The 15,917-nt window shown below is 44.9% G+C and overlaps 1 pseudogene; it reads left to right on the top strand.

Moving 5' to 3' along the window:
- Positions 1-9,239, top strand: part of LOC146188293 (uncharacterized) — a 56,431-nt pseudogene extending 47,192 nt beyond the window's left edge.
- The last annotated feature ends 6,678 nt before the right edge of the window (positions 9,240-15,917 follow it).

Here is a 15,917-nt window from a genome sequence, read left to right as displayed (position 1 = left end):
AATCTACTAGGCGAACATTTCACGCATGTTTCAAGTTCGCCACACTACACAGAAACATTCTTAAAATACAAAAACATAGCTGAGAAACAAAAACTCCGAAGTGGTGACAGAAATGAATCATATAATAGTTTTATTACACTCCAAGAAGTAAAGAACGTCCTTGCTGCTGGAAACACTGCGCCTGGCCCTGACGAAGTTCATTATGAAATGTCCCCGCAGGGGGCACCTGTTAAAGCAGGTGTTTGTTTGTTTTGTGCGACACCACGGACCCCGAGCACCCACGCTTAGCCGTGCGTGGCATCGTCGTGTCTGGGGAAAAAGGGATCCTGGTGGTTGAGCCGATGCCGAGTGTTTGGACCTTTAAGGCCCCTCGGCGGAGGCAACACACCACTTTGGCCCACGCTTCCCATAGACGGCACCTCCGGGCTGACCCAACCGGGGGAAATCGGCAGTCGCCTTTTCCTGTTCTGCCCTCCATCTTTCACTTTCCTATTTTCTTTCTTAGAACTGCCCTGTCCTCTCTTACCTTCTTCATTTCTTCCTACTTCCAGGCGGCGAGGGTTAACCTTGTGTGGCTAGCTACCCTGAGTTACGCCATATTGGGTTATAGTTACGGTGTACAGCTGGCGTGGGCAGGAATTGACAATTTCTGTCCCGTCCCCTCGTTGGGCTCCATGGTGGGTGGCTGGCACTGCAGCCGAACAATACACTTTTTTATGGCATCTAAACTACTTAACCCCGATCGTCCTCCTTCTAAAAGGGGGCGCACCGAGACCACCATCTTCTTCTCAAAGAACATAAACAACTTTCCTCGTTTCCACGTGGTCCACAGTGACCACGAGGAAATCACTGCACGACTTGTGTCCCCATTTGTTGTTTCCCGAACGTTGACTGAGGCCATTGGCCAGGGCTATAAGATAAAGAAACTTGGAAACGGTGACCTGTTACTAGAATTAATATACAATCATCAGTATCAGAAGCTAAGTGCAGTCGAATCATTTGGAGAAATACCGGTACAGATTAGCCCGCACCGATCACTAAACACTGCCCGAGGAGTCATCTCTGATGATGACCTTAGGTACGTGAGTGAACAAGAACTTCTTGAAGGCCTGAAGGAACAAAATGTCACAGATGTTTACCGGATAAAGATCAGACGAGATAACAAAGAGATAGAAACAAAGCACATTGTACTCACCTTTGCTGCAAGCACTCTCCCAATCTGTCGAAGTAGGCTACACAAAGATAAAGCTGATGCCCTACATCCCTAACCCACGCCGTTGCTTCAAATGTCAGAAATATGGCCATGGCTCTCAGAGTTGCCGTGGCCAGCTCACATGTGCAAAGTGTGCCTCGCACGAACACCCTACAGACAACTGCGAAGAACAGCCGCTTCTCTGCTCAAACTGTGAAGTAACCACCCAGCTTATTCACGCTCATGCCCATACTGGAAAAAAGAAAAAGAAATAATTACACTGAAAGTCACCGAAAACATATCTTACGGAGAGGCACGAAAGCGGCTTTCTCTTCCTCAAAAGCCACACTTCTCCGTTGTGACGCAGCAGGGCGCGGCATCACAGCGGTCGTCGGCACCTGCCCAGGAAGCACACAGTTCTTCCAGAGCAGCGCCACCTGCGCCCTCGGTGGAGTCAGCTAGCGCTACTCCACCACCACCCGCAAAGCTGGCTGCGCGTACCCTCAGGTCAGCCGGCCCAAAGGCCTCGACTCATGAGTCGAGGCCTAAAACTTACAATTCTGTGCTTTCTGCACAGTCGTCCACCGCATCTGAAGATGCGATGGACACAACTTCTTCACCCCAGCTGCCTAGGCGGCAAAGCTCACTGGAGCGAAAAAGAAAGGGAAAAGTCCCAATAACAGGTCCCAAGGACCTACAAACCTAAATTTAAACTTGTCCCTTAAATAGCTTTTATTTATGGCGCTCCTCATTTATTGGAACTGCCGAGGACTCTTTAAAAATTTAGATGATGAATTTCTTGCGGACTATCAACCAAACATACTTTGTCTGCAAGAAACCCATTTAAAACCAGCAGACTCAAATTTCCTTAAGCAATATAATGTATTCAGGAACGACAGGCAAGGCAGCTCTCACTCCTCTGGTGGCGTTGCCATTGTAACACAAAAATCAATCCCCTCTCGAAACATTTCACTCAACACAGACTTAGAGGCAGTGGCAATCAGAAGCTTAGTTTATGGCAAAATAACAACTGTATGTTCCCTGTATATTGCTCCAACTTATAAGCTAAGTAGCGAAAGTTTCGAAAAATTGATTGATCAACTTCCGGAACCTTGGTTGCTGGTCGGAGAATTTAATGCTCACCACCCATTATGGGGATGTACAAGAACGGACTCCCGAGGTGTTCTAATCGAAAAATTCTTATTGTCCTCGGGATCATGCTTACTAAACACGAAACAGCCAACTTACTACAATATAGCTTATAACTCTTACACATCCATAGATCTAGCCATTGGCTCTTCGATGTTCCTGGCAGCTACAGAGTGGACTGTCATTAACAATCTATACGGAAGTGACCATTTTCCGATCTTAATAAAATATACTGGGAACGGAAATGAAAATGTGTCGAATCCCAGAAAATTCAAAGAAAATGCAGCCAACTGGAAGATGTTCAGGGAACACTCATCATTGGCCAGTCCATCAGTTACTGACTTAGGCGTTGATGAAACTCAACGCTTAATCACGCTGCACATCATAGAGGCAGCAGAAAAATACATTCCACAGACGTCAAGCAAGCCACGAAATAAACGAAGACCCTGGTGGAATGCAGAATGTAAGACTGCTCGTGAAACTCAAAACAGGGCATGGTCGAAACTACGCCGATACCCCACAGCCGAAAACCTAATAGCCTTTAAGCGTGCAAAGGCAAATGGCAGGCGTATTCGACGCATCTCCAAGCGAGAAAGAGGGTCATCATTCCTTTCTTCAGTGAACTCCTATTCTGACGCACACAAAGTTCACAACAGGATAAGAGCACTTAAAGGATATAGCACAATCCCAACGCCCCTTGTCAGCACCAGTGGTGACTCTCTTGAACATCAAGCAGACACACTAGGGCAACACTTTGAATACATATTCAGCTCAGCACACTATACTGATTCCTTTTTGCGGCACAAGGCAAGAGAGGAGAGGAAGCACATACATGATAAAAGGCCATCCTCAGGAGGATACAATAGCCCATTCACCATGCAGGAGCTGAAGATTGCACTAGACACATGTGGTAACACAGCACCAGGTCCTGACAGGATCACATATGGAATGCTCAGGCATCTGCATGTGAACACTGTTGAAACCCTACTCTACCTGTATAATAAAGTATGGGCCACAGGATGCTTTCCTAAAGCATGGAAGGAAGCGATCATCATCCCCATATTAAAACCCGGAAAAGAACCCACACTTGCTGCTAGTTATCGGCCTATCGCACTAACCAGCTGTCTATGCAAGCTTTTCGAGAAAATGGTAAATCGTCGCCTTCTCCATTTCCTTGAATACAATGGTCTTCTTTATCAAAACCAAGCTGGTTTTAGAGCTGGGCGATCAACAGCTGATCAGCTCATTGCCTTTGAGTCTTATGCAAGGGATGCTTTTGTACATAAACAACATTGTTTATCTGTCTTTTTCGATCTTGAAAAAGCATATGATACCACTTGGCGCTATGGTATCATCCGCTACCTCTTCTCTCTTGGCATCACAGGAAACATGTTGAGCACAATTCGAAGTTACTTGTCTGAACGGACCTTCAAAGTTCGTGTTGGCAATGCATATTCAAAGCAGTACATTCAAGAAAATGGTGTTCCTCAAGGTGGTGTTCTCAGTTGCACACTTTTTGTAGTCAAAATGAACTCTTTAAAAAGCGTGCTGCCAAAAACTATTTCTTGTTCTGTATATGTTGATGACGTCCAGATAAGCTTCAAATCTTGCAACTTGGCCATCTGTGAACGACAAATTCAGCTAGGTGTAAACAAATTGTCCGGGTGGGCTGATGACAATGGGTTTAAATTTAACTCTGGAAAGAGTGTTTGTGTACTTTTCTCTAAGCAGCGTGGCATGTGGCCTGACCCCAACATTGCACTGAATGGCCAGAGCCTTGCCTTTAAAGAAGAACATAAATTTCTTGGCGTAGTTGTTGACGAAAAACTTTCCTTCATTCCCCACATAAAACAGTTGCGACTGAAGTGTCTCAAAGCGATGAATTTGCTAAAAATTTTCTCTCACCGGTCATGGGGCACAGACCGCGACTGCCTTCTGAACCTTCTGAATAGTGTAGTTCTATCACGCATTGACTATTGCTCGATGGTTTATGGGTCAGCATCATCCTCTGCGCTAAAATTGCTCGATCCCGGGCACCACCTCGGCCTTCGCCTCGCTACGGGCGCTTTCCGAACTAGCCCAATTGCTAGCCTCTATGTCGAGGCGAACCGATGGTCACTGCAACGAAGGAGACAATTTGCTTCTCTAACTTATGCTATGAAGGTACTATGCCAACTGGACCATCCATGTCGTCGGCTCCTGCTTGACAAAACTGGCACAGCACTTTTCTCAAAAAAACCATCTCTAACACCACCATATCCAATCAGAGTTGCCACGCACATTGAATATCTGAATGTTTCGGTTACCAGTCTTCATACAACTTCCATAAAAGACCTAATTGCTCCTTGGGAAATGCACGGTGTTAATTGCGACCTGTCGTTTCTTGAAGTGGGCAAACATGCATCCCCTATTGCCATACAGCAGCACTTCATGTCAATTCAGGAGAAGTACACTTGTGATGAATATTACACTGATGCTTCGAAGTCTGCTCAAGTCTCCTGTGCAGCACATGGACCACAGTTTTCACAGTCAAAAACCCTTAACAGACATACTAGTATATTTACCGCTGAATGCCATGGTATCCTTTTAGCTGTGAGACACATTATAGAAAATAAAATACAGACGTCGATCATCTACACAGACTCCCTCAGTGTTTTAACGTCCCTATCCTTTTGGAAATGGCAAAATAAGAACCCAGTCCTGAACTCTCTTTATAACACCCTTATGTTTGCCCATGAACAAGAAATTAAAATTACACTGTGTTGGGTGCCAGGCCACCGCTGTATACCTGGTAATGAGGCAGCTGATAGGCTAGCTGCTTCAGCTGCCCTTCGAAATGACACAGACATTGATAAGATAACTTATCATGACCTCAAACCACACATAAAAAAACATGATTCGACAACAATGGCAAGAGGAATGGGACGTAGCTTCAGAAAATAAACTACACACAATAAAGGCAAAAATAGGCAGGTACACCACAGAAAAACAAGACAGATTTAAAGAAGTAGCCCTTTGCAGGCTGAGAATTGGCCACACATACATAACCCATACATATCTTTTAACCAACTCTCCTGCACCACACTGCTCGAGATGTGGTGATCGACTCACTGTCATTCATGTTTTAATCATATGTGCACAACTGGAACCAGAAAGAAGACGTCATTTTCCCTCCTTGTTCACTCATCAAATACCTGCACACCCATCCATTTTTATTGGCGACAACCCAACGTTTCCTTTAAAACAGGTGCTTAAATTTTTATTACAAGCAGGCTTTTTACATGAAATTTCTTATCGACGTGGGTCTCAGCCCGCTCCTCCTTGAGAGGACGGATGAGATCTTTTAATACATCTACTTATACATTGCGCATCCATTATATATCGCAAATGAATTTTAGGCCCTATACACCATTGGTTTTAGCAATATTACAGAGCGAATACATTTTTAGGCCCTATACACCACTGTTTTTTATCCCTTCATGAAAAATCACAACTATTCCATTATATAAACTTGAGTACACCGTTAACCTTGAGTTTGGCGCTCTTTGGCCTGAGTCGCCCTTGCGCCATTAAAATCCATCATCATCATCATCATTATGAAATGCTGGCTCATTTCTCCGAATCCTCTGTAGAGGCACTTGTGAAATTCTTTAACAAAATTTGGACTCTGGTTAAACTCCCAGAGGCTTGGAAACAAGCTGTTATTGTTCCGTTTCTGAAGCCAGGAAAGCCGCCGACCTCAGCGGGCAGTTAGACCCATAGCTCTGACCAGCTGTTTAGCAAACTGTTTTAAAGTGTTTTAAACATCCGAATAACTTTCATCTTAGAATCTCATAAGCTTCTTAATGTTCATCAGTTTGGTTTTAAAAAAGGGTGCGCAACGACCGGCCACTTAGTGCGTCTTGAAAATACTGTCAGGGAAGCGTTCATACATAAACAAAATTGCCTAGCGCCTCCCCCCCCCCTCCTCCGAATACGGTGACGCGCAGAGCTGAAGACATACCTTAGAAGTTAATAAATTGAAGGTTCGGTGAGCGGCAGGCTGAGTTCGAATCGTGGAAAACAGCGGAGCATCTTTACAGTGCCCAGCATAAGCGTGTGTGCCGTGGCATATATGAGTCGTGCTTAGTAGTGATGGTTTAGCTGAACGCCAGTGACGGAGTTCTTCGGAGCTGTAACATTTGTAGTTAGGATTTGTAGTCAGGAGCATGCCATATCCAACTTGTCGCATTGCGGTTCTTTGTGTTTGCAAGTCGTCGCCATCAGCATGAGCTAAGAAGGTGAGAAGAAACGGCGGAAGCGTTACTTGAGGCCTGGGTCCTCTTTTGTTGTCCCTCGCTCAACACTATGATACAACAAATCTGCAGCCTGTTCTCTCACACCTAGTGCTGCTCAGACTGAAGGTCCTGAATCCGTGTCATCGTCGCCTCCAGGCAATGAAAGCTTTACAGAGAGCTCTTCTGACAGTGACAGCGCAAGTGAGTCCAACCCTGAACATGCTGAACACACGGATGACGAAATGGTGAGCATGGAAATTTGTGACAGTGCGGACGACAGAGATGCACCCACAAGCAGAGAAGATGGCTGCAGTGATGGTGACGAGCACCATAGTCACAATACCGTGCCGCCTTTTGAGGAATCAGAACTGCTGGCTAGATGTGTGGGAGACTTTGGTGCGAAAACGCTTCCTGGATCAAAAACCACAGTGGCAGTAGCTATAGTTTTGATAATGTATTTTATTGCATCGAATGGATTGCCGTGGACTGCAGTTGATGACTTAATGAAGCTTGTGGAAGCTTTGTTCGGCTTTTAGAACACCCGTCTACCTCACTTCAAGTATTTATTTAGAAAGCTGTGGTCAGCAAAGTGCGCCTCACTGGCCAAATATCATTACTGCTGCAGTGAGTGTGGCGAATTAATGCACATGACCGACGACAAAAAGAGCCTGTCCTGCTGTAGCTGTCATACAAATTCAAATGTGTCTGACATAAAGAGTGGGGTAACATTTTTCACTATTTTTGATGCAAGGAAGCATTTTTCGGCTTTTATCTCAAGGCTCTCAAGTGTGCTGTTGACAGCCTGTGTGAACTAAGGCAACAAGCAGAAGAAAGTTCACGTGCAATGAAAAACTTTACAAGTGGTCTTACATGTTGCTTCCTCCATGAAAGAGGGGTGGTAAGATGGAGCGACTGCACAGTCATCATGAACACTGATGGCAGTCCACTGATGGCAGTCCACCCCACAAGCCCATTGTTGGCTTGGGCAGGCTCGTATTTGTATGTAATTTTTTTAAAATAAATAAAAAAAATCATCAAATTCTTCAATATGGCCTATACAACTTGTGAATGAGCTCCTTTTGACCCACAGACACAAAAATGTATTTCTAGGAGGACTGTGGTTTGGCTGCAAGCATCCAGATATGAAAATATTCCTCAGTAAATTTATTGAAGCAATGAACAATATCGGTGAACTTCTGTGGAGATCATCATCGATGTCAATATCCACAAAAATCTATCCAGTGTATAGTGTGTGGACGCGCCTGCAAGAGCAGCTGTGAGCCACCAAGTTCAATTTAATGGCTTTTTTGGGGGTTCATGGGTTCTGGTAAGTGTACTTATAGCATACTTTAAAATGAAGTGTGAAATTTATGTTCGATTGCTGATGTTCAAATGTAGTGAGCATAATGCATGCTTTATAAAGTATTTTAAATGTGTCTTTAAGAATAGTATTAAATATTGCCAGCCACTCATGTATTGCCATGCTCAATACGACCTGGAACATGTCACCAGTAAATGTACTCAGGTTACTGTATTGTAACAAATGAGCCTAATTGTACGATGAATACTTAACCTGGACAAAATTTAGGGTACTTTGCGCATTTTATTGAGCAATAAAAGCATTACTTTTCAGCACCCCTATGAATGCTCATTGCACTAATTAAGCCCAAATATATCATAAGCTGCAACTCATATTAGTTGTGACAGTGCATGGTAGCTTATACTGGCATGCCTTATTTCATTTTAGTGTAATTGGGAGTAGCCGACAAATGAGCAAATTGCACCTGGAACTATGCCTAAACTAGAGCAAGTTGCAAATTATTTCACACCATCTGATATTGATTTTACTGAGGGAATAAAGGAACAATGTAGGAACAGGTAAAAAATGGGAATTATAATGATAAATTAGGAGAATCACGCTTCTGTCATTTTCTAGAAAATGTCCTTTCTGTGAAACTGTCTCCCTTGCCACTCTCTTCACCAGAGGCCGTCCTGCCTGCCAGCATTAATCAATTCTTGCTCCGAATTCTGCTGCCTCAAAGTAACCTTGAGGCACTTATCTGTTACGGTTAGTGATTGTCTCTACTGTAGCATACTTGTACTTTTAGGCTATGTGTTTAGATTGCTAGGCTAAACTTGTAGCGAAGTGAAGGGTGATAATAGTGGAGGTTCTATGGAAATACCTATTAAGAGGCTGCTGTAAATTCTGCATGCCGTAGATGGCTCCGATTGAGCTGCTAGTACAGTAGATTCATTCATTACCTTTATAAGTTTTACTCCTTCAGGGCGGCAGCTGTACAGCAACCCAAGACCTGATGTGGAAATGACAATGGCAGGTGCCCTGAGAGATACGAGACGCATCCAAGATAATATCTCCTGTGAATTGACTGAAAGGGATGTCTCCACTGCAAAAGCTGCCATATTTTGACCTTGTATGGGGTCACACTGTTGAGTACATGCATTTTGGGCTCTTAGGCGTGACAAGGCAATTCACTGATTGCTGGCTGGATTCCTGAAACAGTCAAGAAGCCTATTGCATTGGTAAGTACAGAAGTTTTTTTAATTGTTTCCTAACATGTTAACTACTGCAGGTGCACCTTCTTGGTCACAGTAGTGTGTAGGGAAACTCGACCCTATTCGTCCTGCTTTGACGTGTACCATATCATTGATCCATATCCATGTACCATATCCGGTACATCGACGGTACCGGAACCATGGAAGAATGCAAACATTATCCTCATTCACAAGAAAGGGGACTCTAAGGACCTTAAAAATTACAGACCAATCAGCTTACTGTCTGTTACGTATAAGGTATTTACTAAGGTAATCGCTAATAGAATCAGGACAACCTTAGACTGCAATCAAGCAAAGGATCAAGCAGGGTTTCGGAAACGGTACTCTACTATCGACATATCCATACCATCAATCAGGTGATAGAAAAATGCTCGGAATATAACCAGCCCTTATACATAGCATTCATTGATTACGAAAAAGCATTTGACTCAGTTGAAACCTCGGCGGTGATGCAAGCATTGCGAAATCTGGGGGTAGACGAGCCATACGTGAAAGTGCTGGAAGATATATATAGCGGCTGCACAGCAACCATAGTTCTGCATAAAGAAAGTAACAAAATTCCCATAAAGAGAGGTGTTAGGCAAGGAGACACAATCTCCCCAGTACTATTCAAAGCTTGTTTAGAGGAAGTATTCAGACTTGGAATGGGAGCAGTTAGGGATAAGGGTAGATGGAGAATACCTCAGTAATCTGCGATTTGCTGATGACATTGCCTTGCTAAGCAACTCGGGGGATGAACTGCAAATAATGATTGATGACCTAGACAGGAAAAGTAGAAAGGTAGGCTTGAAAATCAATATGCAGAAGACTAAGGTAATGTTCAACAGCCTCGGGAAGGAACAGCAGTTTACATTAGGTAACAAAATACTGGAAGTAGTAGGCGAATATGTCTACAGGACAGGTAGTAACCGCAGACCCGGACCACGAAAAGGAAATAACAAGAAGAATACGATTGGGATGGAGTGCATTTGGCAAGCACTCGCAGATTATGACTAGCAGCTTACCGGTATCGCTCAAGAGGAAAGTATACAACAGTTGCATCTTGCCTGTACTCACCTATGGGGCTGAAACGTGGAGGCTAACCAAGAGAGTTCTGCTTAAGTTGAGGACTACCCAGAGGGCTATGGAACGAAAAATGGTAGGGGTAACATTAAGAGATAGAAAGCGGGCAGAGTGGGTCAGAGGAATAACTCAAGTTACCGACATTCTAGTAGAAATTAAGAAGAAGAAAGGGACATGGGCAGGACATGTAGTGCGAAGAGAGGATAACCGATGGTCGCTGAGGGTAACAAACTGGATTCCAAGGGAAGGAAAGCGTAGCAGGGGGCGGCAGAAAGTTAGGTTGGCGGATGAGATTAAGAAGTTCGCAGGGGTTAAGTGGATGCAGCTAGCACAGAACCGGGTTAAGTGGAGAAATATGGGAGAGGCCTTCGCCCTGCAGTGGATATAATCAGGCTGATGATGATGATGATGATGATGTGTGATGTGTATATCCGATGCATGCTCTAGCTGCGTACTTTATATCTTAGCATTAGCTGCTGTTTAATAAAGCACTGGTAATTGTCCAATAATGACAATTGTCCATATTTGAGTTGCATACGTGCAGATTTCTGCTTTTAATGATTACGTACTAATGTGGAAGCCGAATATTTCTCTTGATCTCAGAAAGGAATTGGATTATTGAAATGTTGTGCTATGTATATTTTTAATAATGGTACATAAAGTGCAATGACATACTTTATTCCACCAAATGAACAGTTTTCTTCAAACCATGTTCCTTGCACATAAACAGAATGCAACTGCTTTTGGCCATTGTCAAGCATCCAAAAACACCATCAATTCAAGAATGAATTTTAGTATGTTATGATTGAGCAACCATGCCTGTAACTACTTTATTATTAATTGCTCCACTGTTTTCTTCATGTAACAGTGCAGTAATAAATTATAACATCACTGTGTAGTATGTTTTGATAAGCTTGAGTGATTTTGACACCTTGTCATAGATGAAGGTACTCTGTTATTTACATATGGATGCCCAGGGGATGTACAATTTTACCATAATACAACAAATAACCCATTGATGATAGACATTTGGCTGATATATGGGCACCCATATGAACTCTGCACCCATATTCCCCGTGCCCACATGATCCATATGTCCTGCAAAGCATATGGGCACAATATGGGGCACACAACGCCCCATACCACTTGCTAATATAAACTGCACCTAGTCCTATATCCCTCATATGGTGTGAATTTGGCCCCATATCAATAGATATGCGGCCTATATGAATTCATATGTGGCCTATATGAGAATCATATGGGTCTTTTTCACTAGGGATGCCACATGCCCTGACATGTAAATTGTGTTGCTCCCACTCAGTGTTGCCAGGCTCTGTGTATAGTCATGCATTACTCTTGCCATTACCGTCTTCACAAAGGAAATCTGTTGATCACTTCGCCTGACAAGGTCCGCGCCCTCCCACCGAAAGAGTTTGTTCATTCGCTCATATTTCTCGATGATTGGGCTCAGAAATTTGACAAAAAGCAAATTTTGCTGATCACTGTGCATATCGCTTAGTACTCTTGCTGCACAGCTGCGCTCCTTAATTTGCCCCGCTTCAAAGTGCGCTTGCAGTGCAGCCGACTAGTTCGAGAATAATCACAATGCAGGTGCAATGCTCAGTCATCTTGTAGACGCCTACCAGCTTATTCGGGTGCATCACTCGAAGTAATGGCGGCGTATGTTTCCTTGTAACCTTGCTGCTTTTCTGGAGAATGTGCAAACCAAGTTAAAGTTTCGCGCACAAGGTAGTCAATGTGGGAGGGATAGCACATCAATATCCTCGTTACAGGGCAGCTGTAGTGAATGGCACACACACTTTACAAGCACAAGTCGTGCATTTTCCACCTTAGTTTTTTTACAAGGGATGTTATTCTGCGCACACATAGCACTTGCCCCATCTGTCCCGAGACTCACTCAGCATTTGGTATTAAGTTTGCTATCAGACAACAGCATCTTTAACTGACAAAACAGTCCTTCCGCAGATGCATCAGTCACTGTCAAGGCCGAGAAAAGCTGCGACGAAATCACTTTTGCTGCTAGAAAAGAAACCCGCCAGGACAGCTAGTTCCTTCGTGTATGACACTTCTGTACTGTCATCCACAATGAGCAAATCCTGCGCATTAGTCATGTCTTTCAGAAAATCATCTCTTAAAGTTGGGCCGAGCATTTTTGCCGCCAGTGCAATGCAATTCGTTCTGCTCGCTGTAACTGCCGACGCCAACTCCGAGTCGCGGAAGCAGCCAGTGACCACTGGATTCAGGTGGTCAGTAGTGACGAGGCTTCCGTCAACGGCAACATGAGCAATTGGGCGAATTTCTGCAGCCTTAAGCTCGTCAGACGACCTGGGGCGCTCCCTCGGTCTCTGTTCTACAAATAACAAAACATAGGCTCCCCATTGGTCACGCAGAAAGCTTTTTTTTATGGCATGTTTCGCTCTGGTACGATGCAGTTTTAAGTCTTGGAGATGGGGCCCCTCAATTCCACTTTGCTGGTGCGGCACTGGGCAATGTGCGTAAGATCGGCCCGTTGCTATAACAAGCGCACGGGGCGGAATGACTATGCAATTACGAAAAATTACATAATCTCTGATTACATAAAAGACAATTATTACGTTCAAATGAAAACAAAACGAAAGCGGTGGCGTACTCCGCTCTTGAATACGCAAAAAATATCCCAGCGAATACTGGGAAAGCGGTTCATGAGTCATTTCTCTCAACATGAATGATCTCAAAGAGTAACGTGTTGCAGTTAAGCAAAAATAAAAGGAGCACGCAGGAAAGATTGAAGAGAACTTCAGGATGTCCACGAATGTTCAAGGTATTTAACATATTTTGAAGCACTACAGGCTTATATCCCTCTGGCCGTTCTGAGCAGATAATTTATTTAGTATTCTCTCATGACATCGCTCAATGCAATTCGCGGAAACGCCAGCTGTTCATTATGTTGGGGATAATAAGTATTGGGTGAATGGTACACTTTTGTATTTCTTTTTGTTTAATTTTGTTTATTCAAACTCAAGAATAGCTCGTCATCAATGTCGCATACACCCAACGTGCTTGAGCGGCCAACAAGGAAGAGGAAGCGATCCCGAAGGCACGACAAACAGCCGCCGCCCGTGTCCCTAGATATAAACAAGCGCTGAATTGTTGCACAACAGCACAAGTACATACCCGATCAAGAGCTTACCTGTGTTCAGCTGCCACAACGGCTGTACATGACGAGAATTGTACACCTCTTTTTTCCAGTAATTCCGCCACTGCTCGACGGTTTTCGTTCCAGGCCTTTCGGCGTTCAGAGCAGCGGTGAGCTCGCGCCACCTCTGCGTCTTGGTTGCCTTCGTAACCTCTGGCGCCAGCGCCGACGATCCTTTTACGAGGCACGGATGCTGTTCCATGCACTCTACTAAAATAAGGCGCTGCTGCTGTGAAACATGAGCGCCTAGAGGCCGGTGGTCCGCTTGCATCATTTCAAAGCTTTTGCCAGAAAAGTTTGGATTATTACCACACACGCGCAAAGCAGCAGCAGGCGATGCCATACCGCACGTCTAGCGGCCAAAAAAGAAAACGTGAGCCAAGAAAAGGTTGCAGCAGTTGTTTACTGAGATATCTCAGGCATAATGCAACTTTCATGTAAATATCAATTGTTACTATAAAGTTGTTATATGTAATTCATGCCTGCAGCGACTTTTATCTAGTATATGGCTCCGAAAAATCCGAACAGCCGTGACGCAAATCGACGCATGCCACCGCGCTCGAAGATTGGCCGATGTCTTTTCCATTTTCCTCCTGACGCGCTGGCCTTCCCTTGCTGACGTAGATTTGACGTCATCCCCAAAGCGAATAGTTCCTGAACGGAACCGCTGCTGGATCTCGCCCTAGATCTTTAGAGGATACACAAGCTGTACCGGTCTTCTGCACATGGAGCCGCTTCACATCCTTACTTCGAACGAACTCACTTTGTTGTCTCTACCGTAGAACCCTCTTTCCAGTTTACCCAGCTTCCTTAAGGCGCTCTCGGGCAAGAACCAGCTTTTCCACTTTAGGCGAGGGAGAGTGCGTTTGGTTCGTCGTGTAAGCAGAGGCACCTCGCTCGCCAAGCTTTCCAGAAATGGTTCTGGAATCTTTTCTTTTGTCGCCAAAATTAGCGAAACACCCCAGGAGTCGAAGCGGGTGGCTCTCCATACGCTGTCGGCAGTGTCCTTAGCTGCCTTCTAAAGAGGAAGCTGGATAGCATGAAAAGTGTTCTCCCTCTCCTATCTTGTTGTACACATATATCAGCGGCCGAGAATTTACGGCGGCTTCGACTTCGCATAGGAGGGTGGCCAAATCGCGTGAACGCACATGCAAACAATACTGTGTAGGCTTTGCACATGCCTTTATTGTTCTTTGCAAGGAATGGTCCTACATAGTCAATGCTGCCCGCCTTGAAGGGGTCCGCTCGTGTTGTCCTGTCGTCTGGCAGCGATTCCGTAGGAGCCCTTAACGGCGAAGTACTGCACTGCTGACACGTCACACAAGACGCACCACCTTTTCAGCCACTCCGTTGTTGTGCCGAAGTTTATTTCACGTTCGGCGCGCGAAATCTTCGTTGGCCGCTTGTTGCGCTCTTGACTTTCGTGTGAGGCCGACTTCACACCTCCGATTGCATGTTTTGATGCTTCTCTCAGACATTCGTTTCACTTCGTTCTCGCAGGGTTTTTCTGTCGGCGTACCCATAAATACTCAGCTCTCGAGTTCTCTGAACTGCTTCAGAATGATTTTGCTTCCACTGTCGCTCTCATAACGATCGCCTGGGTGCAACTCACGTCCTGGGAACGCTGTTCCTGATCTGAACCGCCTATTCAAACATGGTTTCTACAGTGGTCAGGCTGCCGTTCAGCTGACGAATCCATCCTGTTACCGTTCCCCAGAAATGATCCGATCCGATCAGAATATGAATTTCGCGGTTTTACAGTTCCTATAGGTCGCCGCCCTAACTACAGTCCAATTCTTTTAAGTTTTTCAGTATATTCTCTTCTGGGCAAGGAAGTTCCTGCTCACAGATGGTCGGTGTTTCGAGAGCGTCGATTTCGTACGTTCTGTCACTTCGTCGGCTTCGCAAATTTACTGCACTCTTCGAAAGGGGCGTTCATTCTTGCCGCCTCCAAACACCACCACTGTGAGGATCTCGGTACCGAGCAGCCTGCAGTTGAGCTCCTTCAATAGCTGCTCACTAACAAAGGAGCGCTGGCTATGGCGTGAACATGATGCGTGACAGTTTTCGTTTCTTTCGATGCTCCTCCCATGCAGTTACTATTTGAAGCAGAATTGTCGGTGTCAAGCCACCCTGCGTTGTTTTTAGGTTCCTTGGAGCAGCGCTCTTGATACCACGTGAAGTTCCATGCGACCGAGCGTCTCGTCGGTCAGGAATGAAGCTCAGGTCGCACATCGTGGTGACATGCCTGTCGCGACACCTGCTCCTGACACCTTGCTTTTGCACATTCTAGCAGTTTGTCTCGTCTCGTACATCGAAAACATCGATTGTCTTCTCGTAAAAATTGTTTCTTCTCTGCTGGGTCTGTCTCCGCCGTGCAGTTTTCAGTGGCATGCTGTTTTTCCTTGCAGAGGAAACATTTCGAATTCTTTACTGTGACATGCAAGGCTACCACTGACGGAAGTCA

The sequence above is a fragment of the Amblyomma maculatum genome, chromosome 5 (genome assembly GCF_055883805.1).
Source record: "Amblyomma maculatum isolate TAMU_Amacu chromosome 5, ASM5588380v1, whole genome shotgun sequence".
In the NCBI taxonomy this organism is placed as follows: Eukaryota; Metazoa; Arthropoda; class Arachnida; order Ixodida; family Ixodidae; genus Amblyomma; species Amblyomma maculatum.
The sequence above is the reverse complement of the archived record's forward strand: the minus strand, read 5'-3'. Positions and strand labels throughout refer to the sequence as shown.